This window comes from Hyperoodon ampullatus, assembly GCF_949752795.1.
Source record: "Hyperoodon ampullatus genome assembly, chromosome: 14".
Lineage (NCBI taxonomy): Eukaryota > Metazoa > Chordata > Mammalia > Artiodactyla > Ziphiidae > Hyperoodon > Hyperoodon ampullatus.
In genome coordinates this window covers 78,786,945-78,808,629 of record NC_136927.1, presented here as the reverse complement: position 1 = coordinate 78,808,629, position 21,685 = coordinate 78,786,945, and positions in this window count along the sequence as shown.

The window sequence follows — 21,685 nt, the reverse complement described above, 5'->3', positions numbered from 1 at the left end:
AAAATTGTAGCTGTGATAAACGCTAGTAGAGAGGTATCCGGTTCTCCAAGGGTCATGTGTGAGGGAGCCTGAATTAGTCAGGGAGGAAGGGGAGACAGGACTGAAGACAAGATGCCTGAGCTAGGGCTCAAGTTTGAGTCATTAACAAGATCAGGGAAGGCAGAGGGTTCCAGGCAGGGAGGCGCAAAGGCCCTGTGGTAGGGAGAAGATCTGAAAAGAAGCTGGTGGAGACTTGGAGGCTGAAAGTAGGGAGGTCATGAAAATTTGATGAGAGTTATGACTTCTTTCCCTGAGAGAAGGATATGCTGGTATGCACAAAATTTGTTATACCACGGCAAAGGCTTCATGGTCCCATCCACAGACCTTGGACTTCAGCTTAAAAATTGCTGCCTTAAAGAAGAGCTTCATTTACACATGTAAAGGGCTTTGACGGAGAAACTATTATCATAATAACTGGTGATATTAAGTCACCTGATAACTTGAGCAAGAAGCTTCCACGCCTCCAGTTTAGATTTTTTTTCAGCCACACCCAACAGACCTCAAGCAAAACACTAAAGGAATTTAAAAAATAGAGAGTGGGGAGGAGACAGAAATAATCCAGAGGATATTGAAATGTAAGCATAACAAAAGAGATCTCAGAGACCTGAAATCCCAAAAAGAGATTTTTTTGTCCCACCTTAGAACACACGTAAAACCCCACCTGGGGATGCTTCCCTTTGATTTTCCAGCTCAGAAACCAGAATCATTTTAGGTAACTGGCCTGAAATCATGCCTTAAAGCCAAGGCTGAGGAGTCTGGCTATGGAATGTGGCAGATCTGGGTTCCAATGCAGACGGGGTCCCAGCTGTGGGAACCTCGGAAGGTCACTTTACATTTCAGTGCCTTTGTTTTCTCATCTGTAAAACGGGGAGAATAGTACATAGCACCCACCCTCTCCTCCTTCCTTTCTTGCTTACTCTGGGATTTTCTGGTATTTCTGCCAAACTAGTTTTCATCCTTCTGTTGCAGGAAGGGGAACCCCTTCCAGGGGCCAAGAGTGGGCTCTTGTCTAACGCTCAGAAATGAATTGTCCGAGGAGACACACGTGCTGACAAAGCAAGAGCCTTTATTGGGAAGGGGCAACTGGGTGAAGAGCGGAAGGATAAGGGACCCCAGGAGGACTGCTCTGCCATGTGGCTCGCAGTCTCAGGTTTTACGGTGATGTGATTAGCTTCCGGGTTGTCTCTGGCCAATCTTCCGACTCAGGGTCCTTTCTGGTGGTGCACGCATCACTCAGCCAAGATGGATTCCAGGGAGAAGGATTCTGGGAGGTTGGTAGGACATGTGGACTGGTGTCTCCTCTCTCCTTTTGACCTTTCCCGAATTCTTCCACTTGGTGGTGGCTTGTTAGTTCCCTGTTCTTTACCAGGATCTCCTCTGTAAAATAACTCATGCAAATGATTACTGTCTTTGCCTGGGGAGGGTGGGCGGTTTCTGTCAGTGTTTCCCCTAACACTTCCTCACCTAGCTTGCAGAGACTTTCATTCCAACAACACTCTCGTCAAGACCCTTATGGATTTCCTGCCCCAAACGCTTGATGCACAGCCCCAAATTAAACCAACTCTCCACTTTCTCCCGACCTAGTCTCACAAGTCCTCAAATCTCTGACTAGCTGCTCCCCAGTCCACACCCCATCACCACAAGTCACGATCTCATGCCCTTTATTGTGGGGGAAGGGGACTCCATCAGAAGGGGACACCCCCAACTTGCCCCAGCCCAGTACGTAAACCACTTATCCCTAGATCCATTCTCAGACATATCTGCCTGGCACTGTACCAGGCGGTGGGGCTACACCCCACCTTAGTATACAGGACAAAGGCATTAAGAGGGGAAAGGTAAGGAATAAATACGAGCAAAATGCATGCTACACTGCTGGATTGTGCTGAGAAACCCGAGCAGGACAAGGGCATGATGCTTAAGATAACAAGGACCTTGATAGCAGGAGGATGCCAATACCCAAGGGAGGCAGGGGGGTGTCAGGAAGGATCTCTGAAAAAGGGACGGAACTGCAGAGACCGAAGAAGTGAAGGAGTGAGCCCCATGGATCTCTGCACATGTCCCAGGTAGAGGAAAAAGCGAGACAGAGGAGCCTGGTTGGAGGACTTGAAAAAAAGGCAAGGGAGCAGGTGGCAGGGCAGAGTGGAGGCCGAGGAGGGAGACGGGAGATGAGCTGGAGAAGAGGCAGGGACCCACCGTGGAGGGACTTCACACCCTTGGAAGGTCTTCAGCTTCTCTCCTCCTGTTAAAGGACCTTCCACCTGAGACCAACCCCGTCTCCCAGCCCCTCCTGACATCTCAGAACCTTCCTTACTCCTTCTCCCTCTTGAAGACTCAAGCTTTCCTTTTCCTTTTTTTCCTTAGTTCCTTGACCAGGAATCGAACCCGTGCCCCTTGCAGTGGAAGCACAGACCCCTAACCACTGGACCGCCAGGGAAGTCCCTCGAGCTTTCCTTTTGAATTGTATCCTTCCCTCCAACATTTATTTTTATTTTATTTTATTTTTTTTTATTTTTTTATTTTTTTATTTTTTTCTCTTTATCAGATTATTTTAATTTTTTTCCTCCATGGACATATCATTATGTAAAAATTATTCTGATTGTTTCTTTTTTTTTTTTTTTTTTATTAGTTTCTGCTTTATAACAAAGTGAATCAGTCATACATATACATCTGTTCCCACATCCCCTCCCTCATGCATCTCCCTCCCTCCCACCCTCCCCATCCCACCCCCCCTCCAACATTTAAATCTCTCCCATCTTTAAAAAAAAATAATAGGGCTTCCCTGGTGGCGCAGTGGTTGAGAGTCCGCCTGCCGATGCAGGGGACACGGGTTCGTGCTTCGGTCCGGGAAGATCCCACAGGCCGCGGAGCGGCTGGGCCCGTGAGCCATGGCCGCTGAGCCTGCGCGTCCGGAGCCTGTGCTCCGCAACAGGAGAGGCCACAGCAGTGAGAGGCCCGCGTACCGCAAAAAATAATAATAAAAAAAAAATTTTTAAAAATACTCCCTTGCCCCCCATTCCCTCCAGCTACTGTTCCATCTCTTTCCTCTCCATAATATCCTCCTTATCAAAAGGCTTTTGCTACCATAGCCTCACTGCCCCTCACTTTGGCCTCCATTATCCGTGGAAACTGTCCTTACACATGTCACCAAGGGCGCTCCCTAGCCTCCTGGCCTTTATCTCTAAATACAATAGGCATTTTCTCCAGCCCTTATCGTCATCTCTCAGCAGCATGAGATACTCAGGAGTGTAGACAAGTCCTGCTTCCCTTCTGGAGAAGGCCCTCCGTTAACCATCACTCACCCCTCTGGGCTCCGCCTCCTTGCTGGGACCACATCGAAAGCCCCGAGGACCTTGTCACCTCTCACTGAACACTCTCTCCCCGGGGCCCATCTGCTCCTGCAGGTTCTAAACCACCTGTTCACCCGTGTGTCCCCAAGTTCTCTCGCCACCCCAGATTTCCCTTTTAAGGTCCAACAGACTTCTCCAAAAAAATCCCTGCTGTGAGCCAAGCCCTGTTCTAAAGGCTGGGATTTAGAAGTGAAAGAAACAGTCCAAAATCCCAGCTTCTTGCTAGTGGACGAGACAAATAAATATGCAAAGAATACAGTGTCTGGTATGAAAATTTTCTGCTATGAAAACAACAGAGCAGGGTAAATAAAGACAGCAAAGGATGGGGGTGCCATTCACTGCGGGGTTGCCCTGTGGATCTCGGGGCTCGGCACATAGCAGGTATTCAGGAAATAGCTGCTGAGCAGGTATTAAGTTGTAGTGGTACAAGGAGACTGATGAGATACAGAGTGTGTCATCTGCCCCGCACTTAAGAAGAGTTCGGTCTAAAATATTGATTGATGGGATCGATATTTTACAAATGTTTATTAAAATAGTTTCTCTTTGTGGTGACGATGACATTTATCATGATTCCTCTAGTGCCCTTAGTGCTCATAGTACACGTTTGGTGGCATGTACAGGATCTCCTTGGATCCTTTGAAGAGTTCTTTCGGTTGAGTCAAAGTAAGCATCGTTAGTCTGAGTCAGGGGCCCTCTGGGAAGGACCGTGGCTTAGGAAGGACTGGTTGAAAGCGGGGAGGGGAACAGTGCTATAGGGCAACAGGGCCGACGTGCATCAGGGCTGGCAGCTGTTGTCATATTTCATGCCTCAGTATCCCCACGAGCCATCCAGAGCAGGGGGTCTCAACTGGGGGCCATTTTTGCTCCCCGTCTCCAGCAGACATGCGGCAATGTCTGTAGACATTTTTGGTTGTCATGCTGAAGGGACGGGGTGCTACTGGCGTCTAGTGAGTAGAGTCCAGGGATGCTGCTAAACATCCCAGAATGCAAAGGACAGCCCCCGGACAAAGCATTATCCACCCCCGAGTTGTCAATAGTGCGAAGCTTAAGAAACCCTGATGGAGAGTTTAGATGTAGGACAGTGGGAGGGGCACAAAGGCCCTTTGAGAATCTTAGGAGAGCTTCTCGCCAGGAAAATGCACCAGATTTGCTATACGTGGTCAGGAGGCTCAGTCATCCAGGGACCCATCTCCTGAATACAAGGCTGAGGTTATGAGCCCTTAATTTCACCAAGGTCCTCATTTCCATAAATAATGGTGTTCAAAGTCTCGGCAACTATGTGGCAATTTTTTTTAAAAAAGCAGATATTATGTTTTCCTGACAACTGAGCAATTCATTTCAAGACGTTTATTTTTTATTATTATTATTTTTTTGCCGTGCCGCACGGCTTGTGGGATCTTAGTTCCCCGACCAGGGGTCAAACCCGGGCCCTCGGCAGTGACAGAGCGGAGTCCTAACCACTGGACCACCAGGGAATTCCCAGAGCAATTCATTTCCACATGGATTATTCTTCTATAACCAGTGAGACCTCAGGGCCAAAAAACACAAAAGAAAAAGAAGAGGAGGGAAAAAATGGCATAGAAGAAATGATTACGAATAATAAAAGAAAGATCCATCCCGAAGGAGACCAGTCCCAGCCAGCTTTCAACCTTTCTTGAAACCTTGACACGAAGCTCACTCCACCTGGGGGCACTTCCTTTGACGAGACGGGAGTACCTTTTCTCCTGTTGGGTGTTGTCCAAGGAAGGCGGCCTCATTTCTGATCTTCAACTTGTCCAAGCTCATTCCCGCCTCAGGGCCCTTGCTGTTTTTAGAACATTCTTCCTTCAGCTCATCAGCTCTGGACTCAGAGTGGTCACCCATGAACTTCCCAACTCTTGGGACTCCCTGGTGGTCCAGTGGTTAAGACTTCGCCTTCCAATGGAGGGGGTACGGGTTCGATCCCTGGTCGGGGAGCTAAGATCCCACATGCCTCACGGCCAAAAAACCAAAACATGAAACAGAAGCAATATTGTAACAAATTCAATTAAGAATTTAAAAATGGTTTTCCACATCAGAACTTCCCAACTCTTGTGGTCTCCATCTCTGGTCACTCTCTAATTATCTTACCCTTCACAGCATGTGTTTGTGTGTTGGTTACGTGCCTATTGTCTGTCTTCCCCACTGGGCTCTGAGCTCCAAGAAGCTGGCCCTTCATTATTGAATCTTGGGGCCTAGAACCTTGCCTGCCCCGTGGGTTGCACGAAGGAGCAAATGGGTGACCGGCAGTCAGAGGAGCTGATAGAAAGCCTGGATTGGCTGCCTCCGAGTTGTGTGCCCTGAGACAGGTTACAGTTATTCCCATCCTCGGTTTCTGCATCTGCAAAATGGGAATAACAATACCTCTTTCTCAGAATTGTGAGGATAATTACATAAGGGCCCCAGCACATTGTGTTTAATTTAGTTGGAACCCGATAAATACTGGTCTTTCCTGATAAACTCTTCTCAAAGGTCCAGCCTTCCAGAATCTTCCCCCCATCTGCCCAACCACACCCAGTTCTTTTATACTCCCTATAAAAATATCCCAGAGGTATACAGGGCTTTCTGCATAGCTATGGAATTTTCTCTCAGGGGTCAGATACCGAGGACAATGGTGGATTTGCTTAGATTCAATTAGCACTCCCTGGGTTTACGCTGACCTAATCGACTCTCATCTCCAATAAAGTTTCTGAAACTGAACTCACCACTTCTGACCCTCCCCATCTTGATATGCTCTCTGTCTTGGTGAAAGATGCTATCAATGCCCACCCCCACTTCTTGCCTCCTTCCCTCCTCCCACCCACTCATTCATTCATTCTCCCATTCATTCAATAGCTAACATTTATTTTTTTAATACCTTTTGGGTGACACCACCCACAAGATAACTTACAACCAGGTTGTTTCCAGTCCTATGAATTAGGTGCCAAAGATGATGAAAATAACAACATCAGCAATAACGACTTGATATTTATTGAGCATTTCCTCTCCTGAGAGAGATTGGAATAGAATACAGAGTTTGGCAAACATTTTCTGTAAAGGACCAGATAGAAACATTTTAGGTTTTGCGGACCAAGAGGCAAAACTAAGGATATTATGTAGATACTTACACAAGAGAGAAAACAAAATTTTAATTGATGAACTTCCAAATATAACCATACTTGATTATAATTTTTTCTTTCATTATAGGTTTGTGAGTGAGAAGAATGGAATTCTTTTGGAGAATAACATTGCTTGATTGGAGTTCAAAGTAAGTGTTTCTTATCCTCAACGAGATGGTGAAGGTTCCCTCTGTAAAGCCCATTGTTAGCTTGCAGGTCATACAAAACCATTGTCAGGCTGGATTTGGCCTTTGGGCTGTGGTTTGCTGACATGGTCCTGAGGAAGTTGCTTAGTTCTGAAAGTTGGCCCTAACCCTGTGAGACCTTGGTTGAGTCATTGACCTTTCTGTACCTCAATCTGCTCCCCTGGAAAATTAGTCTGATAGTAATAGTAATTACCCTATAGGGTACATGATTAAATACATGCAAAGTGGTTAAAACAGTGCCTGGTCCTGAATAACCAATTGCATAAACCCAGGTACTTATTCGACCCGATCTCCAGCCCCATCCTCAATACCCCCAACACTCCTCCAGGGCCTTCTGGTCCCTCGTGGCAAAGTCTCCTTTATCCTCACCCCTTTCTCTGAATGTCCCCACATCATTTTGCTCCAACTGACCCTGGGTTTTCCCCTGGGGACACAGCTTCCCCTCCGGCTCTCTCAAGGGGTGGCTTCTTCCCTATGACACCCAAGTCTACCAGCCTGGACTTGGGCTACCTGAGCTCTTTGCTTCTCTTCTCCTCAAACCATTCAGCCCTTGGAGACCCAGAATTCAGGTTTTCCTGTCCTCAGCCCTGTTCTCACTGCGTCCTCTGCAGACCTGGAGATCCTGCTCCTCAGCTTTTGAAGGTTTTGTTACCAGGCTCAGTATCTCGCTCACCTGTAATAATTCTTGATGTTTTCCATCTCTGTGAAGATAACCCTTTTGATTCCCAGCTGCTCCTTTCCTCGACCCCCCCTGCATGAGGGATCTTGTCCACACCCCGTCGCAGTGTGCACTCCCGGGCTCAGACTCTCCTCGATTCCAATAGCGGCATCACCCCCACCAGCTCAATGTCAAACACCTCTCTCTCTGACCCAGTACCTTTCTAGCTCAGTCCCTTGGGGACCCCAAGTCCACCAATTCCTTGACCTTCCTGTAACCTCCCCATTTACTGACTGTCATTGTTTCACTCTTCTACAGCCCTGTCCCATCCTATCAGGCTTGGGCTCTACGGTCCATCATGATACCCCCCTCATGTTCACCTGGGATGCCACTGCTCTTTTCCTGCTTTGTGGACTTTCTGGGCTAAAACCCCATTCTGGGTGAAATGCAACTCTTAGCCCATTCTGCACCGGCACGGAAACAACCGAAGAAGGTTGGGGGAAAACTCACAACCGTGAGAACTGGCTTCTCTTACCTGCATGACCCACAGTGGGGGCCGAGTCGCTCCCCACACTTCCCTCTCCCATTCATTCTCCATCTCTCCCGGAGGGCTGTTCTACCCCTCCTTTCTCTCCTCGGACACTCAGCGCTCTCTCCCCTTCTGTATACTCTTGTTGGTGGAGGACTTCCACACACACCCCCGAAGCGAAATCAGCCCACTTATCTTGGTGTGGGCCCAAGTGTTCTCCCTCTCTGCTGTTATGGATGGACTGTATGGGACCATATCATAGGCCACACCACATCCCTCCCCACCTCCTTTAGATCACTGCTCGGTAATTGTTTCTTTTCTCTCCTGCATCATCAAGAACTCCTCTCCACTTGAATCCTTGCCCCCGTCATCCAACACCTGCTCTAATACCTCCCTTAAACTCATATTCCCCCCTGAAGCCCCCCTTTCTGCCCCACTCCACCCTTCCCTCCGCCTACTTACCATGAAACATCTTCAAAAGGGTTGGTCCGGGCTTCCCTGGTGGCGCAGTGGTTGAGGGTCCGCCTGCCGATGCAGGGGACATGGGTTCGTGCCCCGGTCCGGGAAGATCCCACATGCCGCGGAGCGGCTGGGCCCGTGAGCCATGGCCACTGAGCCTGCGCATCCGGAGCCTGTGCTCCGTGGCGGGAGAGGCCACAGCAGTGAGAGGTCTGCATGCCGCAAAAAAAAAAAAAAAAAAGATGAAGCCTATCTAAAAATTTCGACTCTTACGTGTTTTTGGTGCAGGACAATTAAGAGTTTCTTAAGCATTCTGCTAGTTACCCTTTTTGAGTTATTCTTTACAACTTTGAAATGTCCTGGCAGTTATTTGGGTATCTATTTGGTAAGGTGCCACTGTGATATGACATTTAAAATAAATGGAAGGGGGGAAAAAAAGAAAATAAAAAAATAAATGGTGGGAAGAAAAAAGAGGTAGTAGCAGCTTTTATTTGGGATAGATATATAATATACACAAACCTAGAAAAATATATTCAACACGCTAATCATTAGGGAAATGCAAATCAAAACCACAATGAGAAACTACCTCACCCCCATTAAATGGTTAGTATCAAAACCCAGAAAATAACAAGTGTTAGTGAGGATGCAGAGAAATTGGAACCATTGTATACTGTCAGTGGGAATATAAAATGGTACATCTGTTGTTGAAAATAGTATGGCAGGACTTCCCTGGTGGTGCAGTGGTTAAGAATCTGCCTGCCAATACAGGGGACATGGGTTCGAGCCCTAGTCCAGGAAGATCCCACATGCCATAGAGCAACTAAGTCCATGCGCCACAACTACTGAGCCTGCGCTCTAGAGCCCGGGAGCCACAACTACTGAGCCCAGGTGCCACAACTACTGAAGCCCGTGCACCTAGAGCCTGTGCTCCTCAACTAGAGAAGCCACCGCAACGAGAAGCCTGTGCACTGCAACAAGGAGTAGCCCCTGCTTGCGGCAACTAGAGAAAGCCCGCACGCAGCAAACAAGACCCAACACAGCCAAAAATACACAAATTAATTTTTTTAAAAAAGGAAAATAGTACGGCAGTTTCTTAAACAATTAAAAATAGAATTATACACACTACTATATATAAAATAGATAATCAACAAGGACTTACTGTATAGCACAGGGAATTCTACTCGATACTCAGTAATAACCTGTATGGGAAAAGGATCTGAAAAAGAATAGATATGTATAACTAAATCACTTTGCTGTACACCTGAAACAAAAACAACATTGTAAATCAACAATACTTCAATATAAAATAAAAATTTTTTAAAATTAAAAAATAAAAATAAAAATGGAATTATCATATGATCCAGCAATTCCACTTCTGGGTATATGTATACCCCAAAGAATTAAAAGCCAGATCTTGAAGAGATATTTCTATACTCTATTCATAGCAACATTATTCACAATAGCTAAAAGGTGGAAGCAACCCAAGTGTTTACTGATGGATGAAGCTATAAGCCAAATGTGGTATATACATACAAAGGAATATTATTCCCTTAAAAATGAAAGAAATTCTGATACTTGCCACACCATGGATGAACCTGAGGATATTCTGCTAATTGAAATAAGGCAGTCACAAAAAGACAAATACTGTATGATTCCTCTTTTTATTTATTTACTTATTTATTTTTGGCTGCGTTGGGTCTTTGTTGCTGCGCGCAGGCTTTCTCTACTTGCAGAGATCAGGGGCTACTCTTCCTTGTGGTGCACAGGCTTCTCATTGCGGTGGCTTCTCTTGTGGAGCAGGGGCTCTAGGCACTTGGGCTTCAGTAGTTGTGGCACACAGGCTCAGTAGTTGTGGCACACGGGCTTAGTTGTTCCACAGCATGTGGGATCTTCCCAGACCAGGGATCGAGCCTGTGTTCCCTTCATTGGCAAGCGGATTCTTTTTTTTTTTTTTTTTTTTTTTTTTTGCGGTACACGGGCCTCTCACCGTTGGGGCCTCTCCCGTTGCGGAGCACAGGCTCCGGACGCGCAGGCTCAGCGGCCATGGCTCACGGGCCCAGCCGCTCCGCAGCATGTGGGATCTTCCCAGACTGGGGCACGAACCCATGTCCCCTGCATCGGCAGGCGGACTCTCAACCACTGCGCCACCAGGGAAGTCCCTGTATGCTTCCTCTTGTATGAAGTACTCAGAGTAGTCAGCTTCACAGACAGAAAGTAGAGTGGTGGTTGCCAGGGCCTGGGGTGAGAGAGAAGTGGGGAGTTGCTGTTTAATGGGTACGGAGTTTCGGTTTTGCAAGATGAAAAGAGTGATGGAGATGGATGGTAGTGGTGTTTGCACAATAATGTGAATGCATTTAATACTGCTGACCTGTATAATTTTAAATTATTAAGATGCTAAATTTTATGTTATATGTATTTTACCACAATTTTTTTTTTTTTTTATGAATTAGTTTATTTTTGGCTGTGTTGGGTCTTCGTTTCTGTGCGAGGGCTTTCTCTAGTTGCGGCCAGTGGGGGCCACTCTTCATCGCGGTGCGTGGGCCTCTCACTATCGCAGCCTCTCTCGTTGAGGAGCACAGGCTCCAGACGCGCAGGCTCAGTAGTTGTGGCGCACGGGCTTAGTTGCTCCGCGGCATGTGGGATCCTCCCAGACCAGAGCTCGAACCCGTGTCTCCTGCATCGGCAGGCAGACTCCCAACCACTGTGCCACCAGGGAAGCCCACCACAGTTTTTTTTAATTGAAAAAAAAAATTAGTATCACTATCTCTAAGGCCATACATGTGCTTGCTCCCCATTACCTCTCACTCACTCCACTCCAACCCCAGTGGCCTTTTTAAAGTTCTCCAAACATGTCAAACACATTCCTGCCTCAGGGCCTTTGTACTGTCTGTTACCCCTGCCTGGAATGCCCTTCCCACAGATATCAGCGTGGCTCTCATTTCCTTCATGTCTCCGCTCACATGTCTTCTTATCTTTCCTCATTACTCCACAAAAAAAGCATCCTCTGACGTTCTCTGTTGCTTTCACTGTCTTCATAGCATTCACTTCTAGCTGACACATATTAAAGGTATTTGTTTACGAAATGGCGAGTGAGGTGACCAGGGCCCCTTCTGTCGTGGAGTGACTAGTTTGCAAGGCGACTTATGCCTTTCACGACTTCATCCCATCCCAGCCCCAGTCTAGGCAGAGTGCATGTACCCTAGACCACTATTTTTGCATGACCCAATAGTGTTGACATTAGCTTTTTTTTGCCTTTTTTTTTTTGGCCACACCTCTTGGCTTATGGGATGTTAGTTCCCCCACCAGTGACTGAACCCGGGCCCTCGGCAGTGGAAGCACAGAGTCGTAACCATTAGACAGCCAGAGAATTCCCTTTTGCCCATTTTAGACTGTGACCACTTGAGTTTTTTCATCCTAAAATCCTCAGCACCCAGCCCAAGGCCTGGTACCTAGTGGACAAAATAATTCTTTGTTGAATGAATGAATGGCCAAGTAAATAAAATAACTCTGGCCCCAGAACTATCATGTATGTTGCAGATCTACTTAATATTATGAGATAAAAACCTTAGATAAATATTCCTGCTGTAGCCTGAAAAAATGTGTATGATGATGATACATGTTTCCTGAACACCAGTTTAAGCCAGAGGCTTTACGACAATCATTTCTAATTTTTTGGGCAATGCCACAAACAGAGATTAGTCTCCCCATTTACTGGGGAGGGAAACAAGGTCTGGAGAGACTGAGACAGGCTGGAGGGAAATTACAAAGGCAGGACCCACACCCTGGCTTGTCCACGCTGCCCAGTTTAAGAAATGAACTTTCAGGGAATTCCCTGGTGGTCCAGTGGTTAGGACTCTTTCACTGCTGGGGGCCTGGGTTCGATCCCTGGTCGGGGAATTAAGATCCTGCAAATTGCACGGCAGAGCCGGAAAAAAACAAAAACAAAAACACACAAACAAAAAAAAAACCCCAAAAGCCCCCAAAACAAAACAAAACAAAACAACAACTTTCAGATCACCTGAAAGGTGGAAAGTAGATGAAAACCGTTCTTGTTCTTCCCTGGGCTTAACTCTCGTTCTGCTTTTCAGGAGTTTTATTCCTTCTCTTCTGGTGTCTGTATTTCTTCCCTACACTTATCACCCCTTCCCCTCCCTCTCCCTCCTATTTTTCTTCTTCAACCTTTGCTGCTTTCCGCTCTCTTTGCTTTTCCCTCTTTCTCTCCATTTAGGTACCTCATCTCAGTCTCTGTAACCAGACCAGAGCCAAGTCATTTGTTTATTTGGGAGTCGGAGCTGAGAAAAGAAGTCAAAAATCTCTCCGCACATTAAAACCAAGAAAGGGACATTTTATATTCCCTTTCATGGTCAAAAGATGGTCCTTTCTTTTTTCCCCTTCACAAAATCCATTTAGGTGTTTATAGACCAGTTATCTTAACAATGACTGTCCTTTGCTTTTCTCTCTGTGACAATTAACATTCTTAATTGCCTCGCTCTCACTGGCTCACTTTTTGCATGTTGGGCAGAGTTCTCCGAAAAGTTTATTTTCAGTTATAATTTATATTGCAATGACAGATAGATATTTATGACAGTAAACTTTCCTGTGTGCTGGGCTTTTAGCTCTTAAAGGTTTGTTATAATAAAGAACGCTCGTGGCAAATGGACAGAAGTGCCTCCTCGGTGATATTTTTTTAAAGACAAGTTCAGAATAGGTATTTTTTGGAAGGGGGAGGCAGGATGTGTGTCTGGTAGGTAATCAAAAAAAGAAAGAAGAAAAAGCAAGAGAAAACTTTTAGGAAAGGTTGCAGGGGCCAGTACAGAAATGTTTAAAGAATGAATCACAACTGCTACAAAAGGGAATGCAGTGGAAAGCGCTTTTAGCAGAAAAATTGTTCAATCAATTGAACCTTCAACTTGTTTTTGAAAATCTATACATTTCTCCGGTCCAGTTACGAAATATGTGAATGTCCCGATAAGCATGTTTATGGTTTTACCCTTTTAGCTTGATCACTCACGTTACCCAGGCTCATGTCTTGCACAAGAGCCCACAAAGGAATAAGAGAGTATTTTCAAAAGCTCTTGAAGGGTTGTGAATCTGTAAAACACCAACATTCACTGCAGAAAGACTCATGACACGAGGTCTTAAGAAAAGAAATCCAAAATTTGGACAGAGCTGTGTGAACAGAAAGTTCATGGACTTTATTCTCTACAATAAAGACAACTCAGATATATGACAGGGATTGGTTAACTAGATTAAAGGTTCATCCACGAGTGAAAAAAATTACATGGTAAAACACATTAACAAAGATTTGTTTTTAGTGAGGTAGAAAAGGCTGATGATATCCTGTTCAAGTGAAAGAAACAGAATGCCAAGATGTATTTTCAAATGCATCTCAACTCTGTAAAAGTTATGATATTCATGGAAGAAAGATCAGAAGAAAATTCACTCAAATGTTATCTTTCTCTCATCTGCAGAAGAAGCAGAAAAATGACTCAAATCATCCCAACGAGTGAATATAAGATTGTATAATCTTTGAGAGAAAAGGCCAGAACGCAGGGCTTTGATTTAGTCGGGGGAGGTTAGGAAGGTTCCTCTGGAGAAGCCAAAAGGATTTTTTTTTTAATTGAAATATAGCTGATGTACAATATTATACAAGTTACAGGTGTACAGTGTAGTGATTCACAATTTTTAAATGTTATACTCCATTTATAGTTATTATAAAATATTGACTATATTCCCTGTGTTGTACAGTATGTCCTTGTAGCTTTGTAAAACATTTTTTATTGGAGTATAGCTGATTTACAATCCTTGTAGCTTATTTTATACATAATAGTTTGTACCTCTTAATGCCTACCCCTCTATTGCCTGTCCCCCATTCCCTCTCCCCACTGGTAACCGCTAGTTGGTTCTCCATAGAAGATAAGAGGACTTTTAAAATTTATTTATTTATTTATTTATTTTTGGCTGCGTTGGGTCTTTTTTGCTGCGCGCATGCTTTCTCTAGTTGCCGCGAGCGGGGGCTATTCTTCCTTGTGGTGCGTGGGCTTCTCATTGCAGTGGCTTCTCTTGTTGAGGAGCATGGGCTCTAGGCGCATAGGCTTCAGTAGCTGTGGCACGCGGGCTTCAGTAGTTGTGGCACGCGGGCTCAGTAGTTGTGGCTCGCAGGCTCTAGAGCGCAGGTTCAGTAGTGGCGCACGGGCTTAGTTGCTCCGTGGCATGTGGGATCTTCCCAGACCATGGATCGAACCCGTATCCCCTGCACTGGCAGGCGGATTCTTTTTTTTAATTTATTTGTTTTATTTATTTATTTTTGGCTGCATTGGATCTCTTCATTGTGGTGAGCGGGCTTCTCATTGTGGTGGCTTCTCTTGTGGAGCACGGGCTCTAGGCACGCGAGCTTCAGCAGTTGTGGCACACAGGCTCATTACTTGTGGCTCACAGGCTTTAGAGCTCAGGCTCAGTAGTTGTGGCACACGGGCTTAGTTGCTCCGGACATGTGGGATCTTCCTGGACCAGGGCTCGAACCCGTGTCCCCTGTATTGGCAGGCGGATTCTTAACCCCTGCGCCACCAGGGCAGCCCTGGCAGGCGGATTCTTAACAACTGTGCCACCAGGGAAGTCCAGATAAGAGGATTTGATTGTGATTTAGTACCTAGTTTTATTAGAAAGTATTTTACTATTGGGGAAAAAAAAAAGGATTCGGTACTTGCTAATATGGCCTTGAAATCGTGTTACCTATAGACCTTGTTTCTCAACTTCAGCACTACTGACATTTTGGGTCAGATAGTTCTTTGTTGTCCGGGGCTGTCCTGGGCTATTGTAGGGCATTAGCATGATCCTGGCCTCTACCTCGTGTATAGCTAGCACTCTTGTGTTGCCAAATGTCCCCAGTTGGGGGAGGAGGTAAAATTGCCCCCCACTGAGAACCACTGCCATGGACTTAGAGAGTCAACCTTCTCTGCAGCATGTGAGTGCTCCAGACTGACCTAAAGACCCGCATGCATGGACCACAGTGAGCCTGGCAAGGGACTGAGGGACAAAAAAACCCAGTCGCCTCAACTCTTTTATTCCTAGTCCATCTCCTCTTCAACTGAAGAAACTGCAGGAGAAATTCTCATTTCTGGAAATTCATTCCTGTTTTAATGAACTTGCTGGAATAGTTTTACTTTTTTTCTCTTTTTGAGTACACAGTTGTGGGCTTCAACATACCAGGGGTTATATTAACCGGGAAGACTAATTGGAGCTAGAAATTGTTCAGTACCAATTTGGGAGTGATAAAATGGCAACAAGCAGAGAGATATCAAAACGAGGAGGCGGTATCATCAGTTAAGTGGTGATGATTGCAATTAGCCAGACTTTGCAATTATAAATCATCCCAGTAGAAGGGCTCTGGGCCAGGACACTCAGAAAAGTGGACGTTTGGCCCCATAAGAAAGCACTCCCAGTGAATTACAAGCATGATTTCTGAAGCAATATTAGCTCAACTTCTAAATCTCTAGATTTGAGCAGCTGTTTCCAGACATATAAAGCCTTCTCTTTGAGGCAGGCAGATATCAAATCGATGAGTCCATAGCCTCCAAGAGGTTGGTCCATGTTGAGAAAAAAGCCACTCTTTATACTTCCCGAATCCAAACTGTGTATTTCCCAAATTAAAGCAGCAGCGGTTACCACATCAGTCCACTTGACCATTTCCTGGCATGAATAATTAGAGACCCAAAGGGGCAATACTTTTGCAGTGGCAGAACATGATTTATGGACACCAGCCTTGCCATTTCAGTTTTTTCAAGCTTAAGATGCTGGGAATCCCACATAGGAAAAAAACCACACATGTAATTATGGCCCTTTCAATTATAGGGACAACCAAATATCTAATAGCCTTTTTTTTTTTTTTTTTCCCGCATGGTTTGAGGGATCTTAGGCCCCCGACCAGGGATTGAACCTGGGCCCTGGTAGTGATAGCTGCCGAGTCCTAACCACTGGACCACCAGGGAACTCCCCCAATTGCCTTCTGTTTTTTTTTTTTTTTTTTTTTACCATTTTTATTGGAGTATAATTGGTTTACAATGGTGTGTTAGTTTCTGCTTTATAACAAAGTGAATCAGTTATACATATACATATATCCCCATATCTCTTCCCTCTTGCGTCTCCCTCCCTCCCACCCTCTCTATCCCACCCCTCTAGGTGGTCGCAAAGCACCCGGCTGATCTTCCTGTGCTATGCGGCTGCTTCCCACTAGCTATCTGTTTTACATTTGGTAGTGTATATACGTCCATGCCACTCTCTCACTTCGTCCCAGCTTCGTCCTTTCCCCCTCCCTGTGTCCTCAAGTCCATTCTCTAGTAAGTCTGCGTCTTTATTCCCATCTTGCCCCAGGTTCTTCATGACCTTTTTTTTTTTTTTAGATTCCATATATATGTGTTAGCATTCGGTATTTGTTTTTCTCTTTCTGATTTACTTCACTCTGTGTGACAGACCCTAGGTCCATCCACTTCACTACAAATAACTCGATTTTGTTTCTTTTTATGGCTGAGTAATATTCCATTGTATATATGTGCCACATCTTCTTTATCCATTTATCTGTTGATGGACATTTAGGTTGCTTCCATGTCCTGGCTATTGTAAATAGAGCTGCAATGAACATTGTGGTACATGACTCTTTTTGAATTATGGTTTTCTCAGGGTATATGCCCAGTAGTGGGATTGCTGGGTCGTATGGTAGTTCTGTTTTTAGTTTTTTAAGGAACCTCCATACTGTTCTCCATAGTGGCTGTATCAATTTACATTCTCACCAACAGTGTATGAGGATTCCCTTTTCTCCACACCCTCTCCAGAATTTATTATTTGTAGACTTTTTGATGAAAGCTCTTCTGACCAAAAACAACTTCATTAGATATGCTGTACATATCATAAAATTCACCCATTATAAGTGTACATTTCAGTGATTTTTAATAAATGTATATAATTAGGCAACCATCAGTTTGTAATTGCCTTTTTTCCCCAACTGTGGTAAAATACACATAACATAAAATTTTACCATCTAACCATCTTTAAGTGAACTCTTCAGTGGTATGAAGAACATTCGCATTATTGTGCAATCTCCAGAACTCCTTCCATTTTGCAAAACTGAAACTCCATACCCATTAAACAGTAACTCCCCATTTCCCCCTCCACCCAGCCCCTGGCAGTCACCCCTCTAATTTCATATCTCCATGAATTTGACTTCTCTAGGTACCTCATAGAAGTGGAATCACACAGTATTTGTCTTTTTTGTGACTGGCTTATTTCCCTTAGCATGATGTCTTCAAGGTTCATCCAGGCTGTAGCAAGTCACAGTTTCTTTCATTTAAAAAAAAAAAAAATTATTTATTTATTTCGTTGCACCAGGTCTTAGCTGTGGCTCGCTAACTCCTTACCTGAGGCATGTGAATTCTTAGTTACAGCATGTATGTGGGATCTAGTTCCCTGACCAGGGATCGAACCCGGGCCCCCTGCACTGGGGGCATGGAGTCTTAACCACTGCATCACCAGGGAAGTCCCAGAATTTCTTTCATTTTTAAGGCTAAATAATATTCCATTGTATGTATATACCACATTTTGTTTATCCATTCATTAGTTGATGGACTCTTGGGTTATGTCCACCTTTTAGCTCTTGTGAATAATGCTGCTATGAATTTGGGTGAACAAGTATCTCTTCATGTTCCTGCTTTCAGTTCTTTCAGATGTATATCCAGAAGTGGAAATGCTGGATCCTACCGTAATTCTATGTTTAATTTTTTTTTCTTTTTTTTTTTTTTAAATGGAGGTTGCCCGTTCTTTTTTTTTTTTTTTAAATTAATGAATTAATTTATTTTTGGCTGTGTTGGGTCTTCGTTTCTGTGCGAGGGCTTTCTCTAGTTGCGGCGAGCGGGGGCCACTCCTCATCGCGGTGCGCAGGCCTCTCACTATCGCAGCCTCTCTTGCTGAGGAGCACAGGCTCCAGAGGCGCAGGCTCAGCAGCTGTGGCGCACGGGCCCAGCCGCTCCGCGGCACGTGGGATCCCCCCAGACCAGAGCTCGAACCCGTGTCCCCCGCATTGGCAGGCAGATTCTCAACCACTGCTCCACCAGGGAAGCCCTACGTTTAATTTTTTTAAGAAACTGCCATACTATTTTCCACAACGGTTGCACCATTTTACATTACCACCAACGGTAGTTGCCTTTTAATACTCTATTTTATTTTATTTTAAATATTTATTTATTTATTTGGTTGCGCTGGATCTTAGTTGCGGCTCGTGGGCTCCTTAGTTGCGGCATGCAGACATGTGAACTCTTAGTTGTGGCATGCATGTGGGATCTAGTTCCCTGACCAGGGATCAAACCCAGGCCCCCTGCATTGGGAGTGTGGAGTCTTATCCACTGAGCCACCAGGGAAGTCCCTTAATAATCTATTTTATATTCAGGTCTCCAAAGTCATTCTCCAAATTCATTTATTGTGACTTCTGTGTTCTGTTACTGTGGCTAAGTACTAAGGACATAGTGGTGAAGGTGTCTGCCCTCGTGGAGCCTGCAGTGTGGAAAACAAGTAATAAATACATAGACCTTTCAATCTATAATTATAAACTTTGAACTGTGCTATAAAAGGAAAGAACCAGCTTCTAGAAGATCGACACTAATAGGTGAGACCATTCTAATTTGGATGAGAAAAAGCTGGTTTTAGGAAGAAAAATTTGAACTGAAACTGGAGGCTTAGTGGAGGTGGGCAGGTGAAGAGGGGTAAAGAGTAGAAGGGAAGAAAGTTCCTTGCAGAACAGAGCAGAGGTGGGATTTTGTGGACAGTTGGAAGGTCTGAGTTCCACAGAGACCTATACCCTTAACTGGAAAGTTCCTGAATTCATACATTCAGCATACAACTGTTAGTACCCACGAGACGCTGATGGGAGCTTTGAATTTGTTTTGCCATGGATGAAATGGGAATAAAAAAGGATTTTAATAAGGCTGAGATGGGATTATGTATCCCAGATACCCTTGGACACAGTAAAGCCTCAATGTTCATAAACTGCTTGAGGAAAGATATAACAAGAAGTCAATTTCCCGACAATTTCTGCCTGGGGCAAACAGTGAGAAGGACTGGATTATACATAAACCCAGTCACCTAACAAAAGGCATTACAAAGTTTAATACCATCCTTTACAATGATCTTTTTTTCCCCCCTGACTGTGATCACACCCAGGTCTTTTGATTTTAGGGAATATTAAATCATCCAAAAAATTACCGTGGATTAGGGACTGGCCTTCTGCCCTGCCATGCTCCATTTACTCGCCCCCCCCACATTGTTCTAGGGTCTTACTTCACCTCCGGCTTACTAGCTCCTGGCTCATCAGCTGGAAGTAGATTCAAAAACTGTACTGTGCCTCTCTTTTCTTAATATAATATTCATGGAAGGTTTTACTTTGGGGAAAACTTCTCTTTGACTTTCTCTGTAAAAGTTATTTCCACAGACTGTGGATTTTTCAGGACAGGCTTAATTTAACATATGTTTTCTTTTACCACAATTTTTACTTGTTTAGCTATCTTGTCCATATTCAGCTACCGCTGAACGACAAGCATTGGGATGTGATAAAAGAATTTTGAAATCGGGCTTAGGGATTGAGCTCATCCACTTCCTAATCAAGTTATTTCATGTCCTTAAACCTCAGTTTCCTCATTTTCAAAATGGACAAAACAATGCCAATCTCTCTTGGAAGATAAAAGGAGAAAGTGTGCATTTAGTGCAGCCTGTGGCACATACCAGGAGCTCAATCAATTATTATTATTATCACTTGGAGACTCAAGTGGCATAATTTTAATACCTTGTTCTAAGCAGAAACGGCATCGTGTTTTCACTATCACCAACTAAAATAAGTATAAACAACTATATCTTAAATTAAGTTTTTCTTAAACCACTAACATTTCTTGAGCTGTAAACCTAGCGCACATGCATTTAGATTGGTAAATTACATCTACCACACTGCCTTACACAGAAAAGGTGTTGGGAATATAAACAGATTAGTCAGTGAGGCAGGTGTTAATTGACTTTTTTACTCAGTATGAGAATTCTAAACAGCTTCCATGTATTATTAAACCAAATTCTTACTTTTCCAACTTGGGCTGTTGACTGTAATTCTGTCTTTTTTGGTTTAGGGGACTTAAAACAATGCCAAGCATTTTTAAACAAAGACTCAAAAATTGGAGGTTAACCTTCTTTCCTTCAGTAAGTTTTACTGATGGCCATGAATATCAAAAAGATGATCAAGCTGATTTATTTTCTGCCTTGGGTTGTCCAAACACCCAGGTGAACATATTTATCAGCTTAGCATTCTATTTTGCTTGCATTCCCGATGAGCTTACAAGAAACTGTAACAAGCTGGGAAGCTGATGAATAACTAATCAAGAAAATGCAATGCACAAATGTGGAGGAAGGGTCTATAATTGCACAGTTCCTTACAAGGAAGTAAATGCTAAATACAGACGCATGCCCAGAGGCACCAGGGAAACACTAATCAAAGACTTAGAAGGCTAAAGATTTCATCATTTATTCAACATTTATTGAGCATTTACATCATGCAAGGCAGTTAATGGAATAAAATACAGAGATTTACTGTACGGGTGTGTATACATGTAATATTATACACACATACACAATTTTAGAAAATTCCAGGCATCTCCATGTCAGGATGTTGCAATCACTTTGAACTACACATCTTTTCCATAGTAAAGTCCATATTGCAAAAAATTCCGATAATGATTAGTTTGGCAACACCCAGTTACTATGACAATGCCCATTGCTGATCCATGGGAGATGTAAGAGGATTGTCTCAGTAATAAAATGATGTTATCAGACATTTATGGCTTGTGGGGAAAAAGTGCAGTCGCTCCTTGTTTTGATATTATCTCTGACTATACTTGCTTTTAATCTACCTTTTCTATACTTAGTATCCAGTCATTTAAAAAAAAAAAAAAAAAAAAAACCCAAACCCAAACCAAAAATCAAGGTCTGCACTGTGACAGTAAACCAAACCTTTTGAGTATGAATCCTGGAGGTTATTATTTAGCATTTAAAGGAAATAAATCATGGTGAGGGGATACTCTGAAATTTGGGAAATTTGAAGGCCACCTTAAGAGTTGAAATGGGGTGGGAAGGTTGAATATACCACCATTTACCATTCTTCAGATACCTCCAGACTCAATTTAAACATTTCAGTGAAAAAGGAGATGAGAGGGGACACGGGTCAAATCTCAGTTTTTTGTTTTGTTTTGTTTTTGTTTTTTTGTTTTTTGGTAGACGTAAACACTGAGCCAAAATATTTCACTGAAAAG